Source organism: Neovison vison, chromosome 11 (assembly GCF_020171115.1).
Source record: "Neovison vison isolate M4711 chromosome 11, ASM_NN_V1, whole genome shotgun sequence".
In the NCBI taxonomy this organism is placed as follows: Eukaryota; Metazoa; Chordata; class Mammalia; order Carnivora; family Mustelidae; genus Neogale; species Neogale vison.
Genome location: NC_058101.1, coordinates 5,045,168 through 5,055,642, shown reverse-complemented (window position 1 = coordinate 5,055,642; position 10,475 = coordinate 5,045,168).

Sequence of the window (10,475 nt, the reverse complement as noted above, 5' to 3'; positions counted from 1 at the left end):
CTTTTTTAGTTAACATGGTGAATTACATTGGTTGTTTTAAAATGTTAGACCAGCTTTCTGCTTCTGAGATAAATCCCACTTGGTCCTGCTGCATTTTCTTTTTTATATGTTGCAATTTAGATTTGATAAGATTTAAAAAAATTTTTTTTTAAGTTTATTTGACAGACAGAGATCACAAGTAGGCAGAGGCAGGTAGAGAGAGAGAGGAGGAGGAAGAGGAGGAAGCAGGCTTCCTGCTGAGCAGAGAGCCCGATGCGGGGCTCGATCCCGGGACCCTGGGATCATGACCTGAGCTGAAGGCAGAGGCTTAACCCACTGAGCCACCCAGGCACCCCTAGATTTGATAAGATTTTATTAGAAACTTTTCCAGCAAGATTCAGGAGAGATATTGGTCTTAATTTTTTATCTTTTAGTAATAGCTTTACTTTTAACATCAGGATAATGCTGGATTCAAAATGAATTGGAAAGTACTCCTATTTTCTGAAACTTTCAGTAAGATACTATTATGTCTTCCTCAAATATTGGATAAATGTTAACCAGTGAATCCATCTGGAAGGGTATTTTTTGTGGGAATATTTTAAATGACTAATTTATTCAAATGATGCAGGGCTATTCAGGGTTTTTTAAAAAATGTTTTCTTGTGTCAGTTTTGGTTTTGTCTATTTCTTCTAAATTATCAAATTTGTTGCAATAAGAGTCTTTAAAGTATATCTTTATTATCCTTTTAGTATTGATAGTATGTATGGTGATGGCCCTCTTTTCTATACTTTAGTAATTTGTGTCTTCTTTTTTCTTGATTCTTCTAAGCTAGAAGTTTATTATTTTATCGATCTTTTTTAAAAAGCAGCTTTAGATTAATTGGTTTTTCTCTTTTTTATGCAGTTCATATTTAATTGAAAATATTATAGAAGATTTATTAATATATAGGTGACATACCATACAATGCACCCATTTAAAGTGTACAGTTTTTTAAAAATATATTCAGAGTTGTACAATCATTACTATCATCAGTTTGAAAAAAAATTTATAACCCCCAAAGGCAATTTCCTATCCATTCATTCCTTGTTTTCCTAACATACATTCCCCAGCCCTAGGTAACCACTAAATATTCTATCTTTAAAAAATTTGCCTATTCTTGACATTTCATGTAAATGGAATCATAGATGGTCCTTTGTGACTGTCTTTTTCATTTAGCATTTTTTTAAAGATTTTATTTATTTATTTATCAGAGAGAGAGAGAGAGAGAGAGCACAGGCAGACAGAGTTGCAGAGGGAGAAGCAGGCCCCCTACAGAACAAGGAGCCCGATGCGGGACTCGATCCCAGGACACCGGGATCATGACCTGAGCCAAAGGCAGCCGCTTAACAAACTGAGTCACCCAGGCGTCCCTCATTTAGCATGTTTTTAAGGTTTATGCTATAGCATGTATGAGTACTTCATTTATTATTGTTGAGTAATATTCCATTGTATGGCTACATCACAGTTTGTTTATCCATTCTTCTGCTAATGGACATTTGGATTATTTCCATCATTTGGCTATTATGAACAATAGTACTGTAAACATTTGCATACAGGTTTTTGTATGGACATATTTTTAAATTTAATTTAATTAATGTATAGTGTATTACTAGTTTCAGAGGTATAATTTCGTGACTCATCAGTTGCATACAACACCCAGTCCCATCACATCGAGTACCCTCCTTAATGCCCATCACCCAGTTACCCCATCTTCCCACCTACCTCCCCTCCAGCAGCTCTCAGTTTGTTTCCTATAGTTGAGTCTCTTATGTTTGCACATATGTTACACTTTCTCCTCAATATTTACCTAGCAGTGGGATTGCTGGATCAAATGGTTACTCTTTGTTTTGTCTGTGGAGGGTATACCAGACTGTTTTCCAAAGTGGCTGGATCATATTATAATACTACTGGCAATGTGTGTGGAATCCCAATTTCTCCACATTCTCACCAACATTTGTTATTATCTGGGTTTTTTGAAAATGTAGCTGTTTTAGTGGGTGTGAATTGGTATCTCATTGTGGTTTTGATTTGCATTTCTTTTTTTTTTTAAGGTTTTATTTATTTATTTGGCAGAGATCACAGGTAGGCAGAGAGGCAGGCAGAGAGAAAGGGGGAAGCAGGCTCCCCGCTGAGCAGAGAGTCCGAAGTGGGGCTCGATCCCAGGACCCTGGGATCATGATCTGAGCCGAAGGCAGAGGCTTTAACCCCACCAAGCCACCCAGGCGCTCCTTGATTTACATTTCTTCTGAGATGATGACCTGAACTAAAATTAAGAGTCAGACATTTAACCAACTGAGCCACCCAGGCACCCCAGACATGTGGGACATAAAATTGAGTTATAATCGACATATAACATTATATTGGTTTTAGGTGTACAGTATAATGATTTATGTATTATGAAATAATTACCACAATAAGTTTAGATAACATTCATTACTACACATAATTCATTTTTTTCTTATAATGGGAACTTCTAATATCTCTTAGCAACTTTCAAGTATATAATATAATAATGTTAACTGTAGTCACCATGCTGTATATTACATCCCAGAACTTATTCATCTTATAACTGGAAGATAATATTTTTTATTATCTTCACCCATTTCAGCCACCCCACCTCTGGTAAGCACTGGTCTGTTCTTATTTTTCTTTCTTTTTTTTTTTTTTAAGATTTTATTTATTTATTTGACAGACAGAGATCACAAATAGGCAGAGCGGCAGGCAGAGAGAGAGGGGGAAGCAGGCTCCCCACCAAGCAGGGAGCCCGATGTGGGGCTTGATCCCAGGACCCTGGAATCATGACCTGAGCCGAAGGCAGAGGCTTTAACCCACTGAGCCACCCAGGCGCCCCTGGTCTGTTCTTATTATGCATTTCTATATGGTCAGTAGTAATGTCTACTCTGTCATTCCTGCTTTTGTTGATTTGAGTCTTCTCTTTGCTTGTATAATCTAGTTTAAATTTAGTTTGTCAGTTTTATTGATTTTTTTCAAACCAAGACTTTAAACCAAGTCTTGGTTTTATTAGTTGTCCTTATTGTTTTTTATTTTCTAGTGATTTATTACAACTTTAATCTATTATGTCTGTCTTTCTTTCTTTCTTTCTTTCTTTTTAAGGTTTTATTTTTATTATTTATTTGACACAGAGAGAGAGACAGCAAGAGAGGGAACACAAGCAGGGGGAGTGGGAGAGGGGGAAGCAGGCTTCCTGAGGGGCAAGGAGCCTGATTCGGGACTTGATCCCAGGACCCTGGGATCATGACCTGAGCTGAAAGTAGATGCTTAGCCACTGAGCCACCCAGGTGCCCTAAGATGACCTTCTTTCTGCTTTCTTTAGATTTAATTTACTCCTCTTGTTCTAGTGTCTTAGGGTAAAAGGTTAGGTTGTTGATTTGATGTCTTTTTTCTTCTTTAATGAAGTCACTTAGACCTGTAAATTTTTCCGTAAGTACTACTTAAGCTGTGTCCCATTAGTTTTAGTTTATTGTATTTTTATTTTCACTCATCTCAAAGTATTTTCCAATTTCCCTTGTGCTTTCTTCTTTGACTCATTGACTCATTGGCTATGTGCATTTGAGAAGAATGTATATTCTGCTGTTTTGGGGTAGGGTGTTCCATAAATGTCCATTAGTTCTAGCTGGTTTAAACTTGTTCAAGTGTGCGACCTTTTTGTTAGGTAATACCTTTTTCCTCTGCTTCTCCTCCCCCTTGCCCTCCTTCCTCTCCTTTTCCTTGCTTTCCTAACCCCAATGTCCCCTGGGCCCTTTGTTTTTTATTGTGGTAATTTGCATAGCACTGTGATTTTTAGGAATATTTGTGCTGAGTTATAGAAGAAATGACTGCTTAAGATGGGGGTGCATTTTATTTTATGCAAGTTATTCTTCAAAGCTGATTTAAATAGAAATTAATAATTCTGGGACAAAGTTATTTAAGGTGGTAAATTATAATTTCTTAGAGTAACAAACTATTTTATTTAACAGAAAGCTTCTGAAAACTTACCCCTTACAAAAGATTTTAAAAACAATCTATCACACCTTTTCTAATGAGTAGTTAAGTCCATTTTTCTACCTCCACTAGCCTTGTCATATAAATCCATTTTTCCCACAAAGGCTTAATTATTCTATTCTCTTAAATTGTTTAGTAAAATGATTCTGCCTTTAGTATTATTTTTTTAAGGTTTCAAAAAGTTACTGAAAACCGGCAATATCCGACCTTAAAACTTGAATTGTCAGACGTGTCAGGCTAAGAGCATATTTACCAACGGTTGCTCTTTAATCTGAAATACAATGTTCCCTTTCTTTATGGTCATTTAAAAATAAAAGTTTGATGTCAACCCTTGCTCTTCTCCCAATATTGCCTACAGGGTAGAAAGCAATTTTGCATTGATTGAAAGCCTACATTAACCAGTAAAAGCAGCTGGACTTACCAAGTCATCTCAGTGGATTCATTGGTAACTCAAAGGAATAATAAACCAGAGCCTTCGTTATATGTCTTGAGTTCGGGAGAAATCCTTTTTCAGTGAGAAAGCTAATCACTTAACAAATATGTGTTCCCAGGGGAAAATAATGTTTGAGTAGAACAAAGATAACCCACAATATTTTAAAAGAATCAAATTCAGAACAATGGAATCCTTTGACTGACTGACTTAACTAAAAGTAAGTCATGGTGTAAGTTTGTTCTTAGGATAGTATATCATTTTGAGGGCATGTTTTGAGACTTAGAGCCAAGTTTTAATATTGAGGGCAGCAAATATCTTTGAGCATCTAGTTGTGAGAACTAAAAGGACAGGGGTGAGTGAATGATGCTGTCATCGTTTCTCCAAATTTTTATTTTAATAGATCTGTCTTGGGTTGTTAATTCTCAATGATAATAAGTTTCTCCTGATTTGGTGATAGCTAGAAATAGTGGTATATATAAAAATGAATGAACATTCTCTTAAAATACACGTCTTGTCAAAATGAACTGCTTTGTTTATTTATTTGTCAGAGCAAGCACAGGCAGACAGAGAGGCAGGCAGAGGCAGAGGGAGAAGCAGGCTCCCGCTGAGCATGGAGCCCGATGCGGGACTCGATCCCAGGATACTGGGATCATGACCTGAGCCGAAGGCAGCGGCTTAACCAACTGAGCCACCCAGGCGTCCTTGAACTGCTTTTGTTGGTAAATTTTAGCTTAAACTTTTAGTCTAGATGTAAATTAGGAAACCCTCTTATTCTCTCATCAGATGCTCTTCATCCTTTACAGCTCCTATTAAAATTCATTTTTATGTTCATCTGTTTAATGCCATGTCCCATGTTGGACTCTCATGAATATATTTTTTACCATGCTATATCCTGTACCTAGAACCTTTCTTGCACTCTAAAAAAATTGCTGAATGACCAGAGAAGTAAAATGCCTAGACCTCGAAAATCAACCTTAACTACATTCTGACTTAGGAAATAACTTGAACAATTACCCTCTTTCTGCCTTTTTTGCCTTCCACAGTTTAGTGAATAAATAATGATATCTTACATATAATACATTACATCTCTATAGTAGAACATCTTTATAGCATTGACTGAGTGTTCACTGTGTGCCAGGTACCCCTCTAGATATGACAGATACATCATTGAACAACCACAACAAGAAAAACAAAAACAAAAAACAAAAAACTGCATTCATTGAGCTTACATTTCTAGTAAAATCTCTTGTTTTGTTTTGGTCCTCACAACAAACATATGTATTATGGATTAATATATTTAGTATGTACAGTGAGTAGGACTGATATTAGTTTACTAATGCAGAAATAGAGAGTTGGTAAAATTTTTACTTAAGATCAATCAGCTAGTAAGTCCAAGCACCAGATAATGGCCTGTGTTTTTCTTTCTCCACGTTTCTTATCTACTGTGTAGGATTTTTTTTTTAAAGATTTTATTTATTTAAGAGAGAGAGCATGAGAGGGAGAAGTTCAGAGGGAGAAGCACTCTCTGCAGAGCAGGGAGCCCGATGTGGGACTCGATCCCGGGACCCCAGGATCGTGACCTGAGCTGAAGGCAGTTGCTTAACTGACTGAACCATCCAGGTGCCCCCTGTGTAGGAATTTTTTGAGGAAAAGTAAGATCCAATTTATTCAACATCTGTAAAATATACTGCAGAAACACAAAGTGATGGCATGGTTCAGATTTTTTAATATTAAGCTATAATTGACGTACGTTTTATTAGTTCCAGATGTACAATACAGTGATTCAATATTTGTATATATTGTGAAATGATCACCATCACATTAACCTTCAATCATAATTCAGCTTTTAAAGTGGTTTTTAAAACTATAGCATTTTAAGATATCTTAAATCCAAAGAAAATTTAAAATTTAAGTTTGAATTCCTTTGTTTAGATATGGCCTGTTATTTGTGGGATGCCTGATTCTTATACCTAAACCAGCAACTAGTTAGAGCTGTTTATTGATTTTTTGTGTGTGTTTGATTTATTTTTTTAAGTTACTTATTTATTTATTCATGAGCAACTGAGAGTCAGAGAGGCAGATGCAGAGGGAGAAGCAGGCTCCCCTGGAGCAAGGAGCCCAATGAGGAACTTGATCCCAGGACTCTGGGATCATGACCCCCGCCAAAGACAGATGCTTAACTGACTGAGCTTTTTATTGTCAAGTGTTCTAATGCTGTACATAGCATGGGAATCTAGGCTGTGCCCATAGCGGATGACATATTAGTTGCTAAGCAACGGAAATTATTGTGCCGCCTGCTGCCCCTTATAAGGTGTGTTATCACCCAACTCATTTTCTGAACCCACACACCAAATGCACCGTAAGTAATAGAAATTATAGTGGTTTGTACATTTTTTGACCTAATATGCAGTTCATAAGGAAAAAGCCCCAACTTTTGCCTCCTATTAACTCTAGTGGATACCTTAGAAGGTTTTTTTTTGTCCTTTAAACTTTGTTTTCATGAGGTGATCTTTTATTAGATCATCAGATATCCCATATTCAGACTTAAACAAGAATTTTGCTTTGTTACGAGTTTACAAGTTCTTTAGCATTGAGAATAAACTATAGAGAATCTGGTATTTTATTTTGAGTACTTTGAATTCTAGATAGCATTAAAATGTACCCCCCCACCACCAAATTTGCTGAGGCTTACACAGAGGAACCTACATTGGAAAACATCTGTTTGACAGAAATTCCAAAGTGGTTTTTTTTTGGTAAATCTGCCCTAAATGTCATACTTTTGATATACTTTTATTTGATCTTTTATCCTACTGAAGGGTTACATTACTATAGAAAAACACTTCTCAAAGTGTATTTTTTTCAAAGATGTTAATAAGTGTTATTGGAGAGAAGGAAGATTTCTGTAATCTTATGTGATGAAAATCTATGAAAAAAATCTTATATGATGAAAATGCTAAAGAGGTTTCTTTACTACCTGACTTCTCAGAATCATTAATAGATTAATATGTTAGTGTGTATTATATAAGCCCTAGTAGGTGGTATTTTTCACATTTTACCACGGAATTTTTTTCTTTTTTATTTGAGAGAGAGGGAGCACGCTAGCATTGAGCATGGTGGTGGCGAGGGGGCGGGGGAAGGAGATACAGACTCCCCACCGAGCATGGAGTCGGATATGGGGCTTGATTGCAGGACCCTGAACCTGAGCTGAAGGAAAATGCTTAGCCGACTGAGCCACCAGGCACCCCCAGAATTTTTTTCTTAGGACTGTCTTGTGAGACTAATGTTATTCAAAACACAATCTTGGAGTATATATTAGTATTTGCATATAGCCTATGAAGACTGTAATTTTTTTAAAAAAATATTTATTTATTTGACAGAGAGAGAGAGAAATCACAAGTAGGCAGAGAGGCAGCCAGAGAGAGGGGGGGATCAGACTCCCAGATGAGCAGAGACCCTGATGCAGGGCTTGATGCCAGGACCCTGAGATCATGACCTGAGCCCAAGGCAGAAGCTTAACCCGCTGAGCCACCCAGGTGTCCTGAAGTCTGTATTTGCAACAGGTCACTCCTCAGGCCCCGTGTCTCTGGGCACTCTCAGTTGTACCCATGGCCTTAAATGTCACTTGTAGTCTGATGTTGCCCATATATGTAAATTGACCACCTCTGTCTCCTGAGCTCCACATCCACATGTGCATCTGCCTCCCTAACTTTTCCAGCTGGGTGTAAGGATTTCAAATTCCGTTATCCAGAAGCGAACTCAGTATCTTCCTCTTAAATCTGCTCCTCCTGCTCCTCTTCTTACTAAAGGTCACTAATACCCACTTGGTTGCCCAAGCCATATACTTGGATGCAGCCTCCAGTCTTGCCATTCATTACTCTTTTCTCACCCGCCAGCAGCGTGACCCAATTATCCCAATTCTGTAGATCTCTTAAGTAAGTCCACTTCACTCAAATTGCATGTAACTTAATTTAAGCCTTTATCATCTTATCCAGATTGCCGAAGTAGCCCTTTAACTCAGCACTGTTCAGTAAGATGCAATATAATCCAAGCCACAAACCCAAATCACGTACGAAATTTTAAAATTTCTGATAGCCACATTACAAAATATAAGGCAAAATAGGTGAAATTAGTTTGGGTAATATATTATTTAGCCCAATGGGTCAAAAATACTATAATTTTGACATATAATCAGTATAATACATGCATAAATTATTGATATTTTATATCGTTACTTTTGTACTAAGTCTTTGAAATCCAGTGTGTATCTCACACTTCCGCTGCCTCCGTTCGTGCTAGTCACATTTGGAAATCTCAGCAGTTACGTGTGGCTGACGGCTACAACGGGCAGCGCCGCTCTTTATTTTCCTTTCCGGAGACTCTGCCCTTCTACGCCTTCTCCCCGAGGCACACAGTGTGGGGTGCCTGCTTGTGTCAGCCCATTGTTTGAGATCCTTGGTTGGTTGCACATTGCCTCGCCCTTCAAGACCCACGTTAGTAAGCTATACTTACCTCCAGCCTCATTTCATTTAACCCTACTCTGAATTCCATGCGTCCTGATTTACTTGAGGTTGTTTCCCAAAGATGTCATGCGTTCTCTCCTCTAGCCTCTGTGTATGTTGTGACTTCCACTTGGAAAAATTCTTCCCTACCACTTTGCCAGGTAAATTCCTGTTCAGGGCTCAGCCTAGATTTCATTTCTTCCAGGAAATCTTCCCTAAAATGCCAAGTCGGAATTAGGTGCCACTCCTGTGAATTCCCATTGTACATTTACATGTGTAATATTAGTACTTACTGAACTGTATTTTATATATAGTTAAACTATGTATTTTTATCATTTATTAATAACTTATCTCTCATAGCTAGAACTATAAAGGTAGGAGTTGTGTCTGTTCTTAATTCTGTGATTTAACTAATTAGAATAAAAGCTCCTTGAAGAGCAAGCACATGGTATGTGCTCAATATATTATTTTTAAGAGAAAGAATGGAAAAAATTATGTGACAGCCAAAGACCTCTGGCCTACCTTCTCTGATGCCATGATTAGCTCCTAATTCCCCACAAGCAGAAGGATATTCATCCTTTTTTTAAATTTAAGATTTTATTGACATTCCAGTTAGTTAACACTTAGTGTATTGGTTTCAGGTGTACAAGATAGTGACTCAACACTTTCATACAACACCCAGTGCCCATCACAGCAAGGGCACTTCTTAATCTCGGATGCCTATTTTACCCACCCCTCCAACACCAGCCTTCCTGGGAACCATCAGTTTGTTCTCTGTAGTTAGAAGTCTGGGGACACCTGGGGGGCTCAGTCGGTTAAGCGTCTGCCTTCTGCTCAGGTCGTGATCCCAGCCTCCTGGGATCCAGCCCTGCTTCAGGCTCCCTGCACAGCGGGAGCAGCGTTTGCCATTGCAAGTGGCAAGATTTCACTCTTGCTAATGGCTCAGTAATATTCCATTTTATATAATAACCACATCTTCTTTATCCATTCATCAGTCAGTGGACACTTTCGTGTTTCTATAATTTGGCTATTGTAAATAATAAATAAATGATGCTACTGTAAACTGGGGTGCATGTATCCCTCTGGATTAGTGTCTTTGTATCCTTTGGGTAAATACCCAGTGGTGTAATTGCTGGATCATAGGGTAGTTCTATTTTTAATTTTTGAAGAACCTCCATACTGCTTTCCAGAGTGACTGCACCAGTTTGCATTCCCAACAAGAGTGCATGAGAGTAACTTTTTTCTCCACATCCTTGCCAACACTTGTCATTTCTTGTGTTTTTTATTTTAGTCATTCTGACAGGTGGGAGGTGATACCTCATTGTGGTTTCGATTTGCATTTCCCTGATGTTAAATTATGTTGAGGATCTTTTCATGTATCTGTTGGCCATCTGTATGTCATCTTTGGAGAAATGTCTATTCATGTCTTCTGCCCATTTTTTAACTGGGTATTTGTTTTTTGGGTCTTGAGTTGTATAAGTCTTTATATATTTTGGGTATTAACTCTTTATCAGATATAGAAT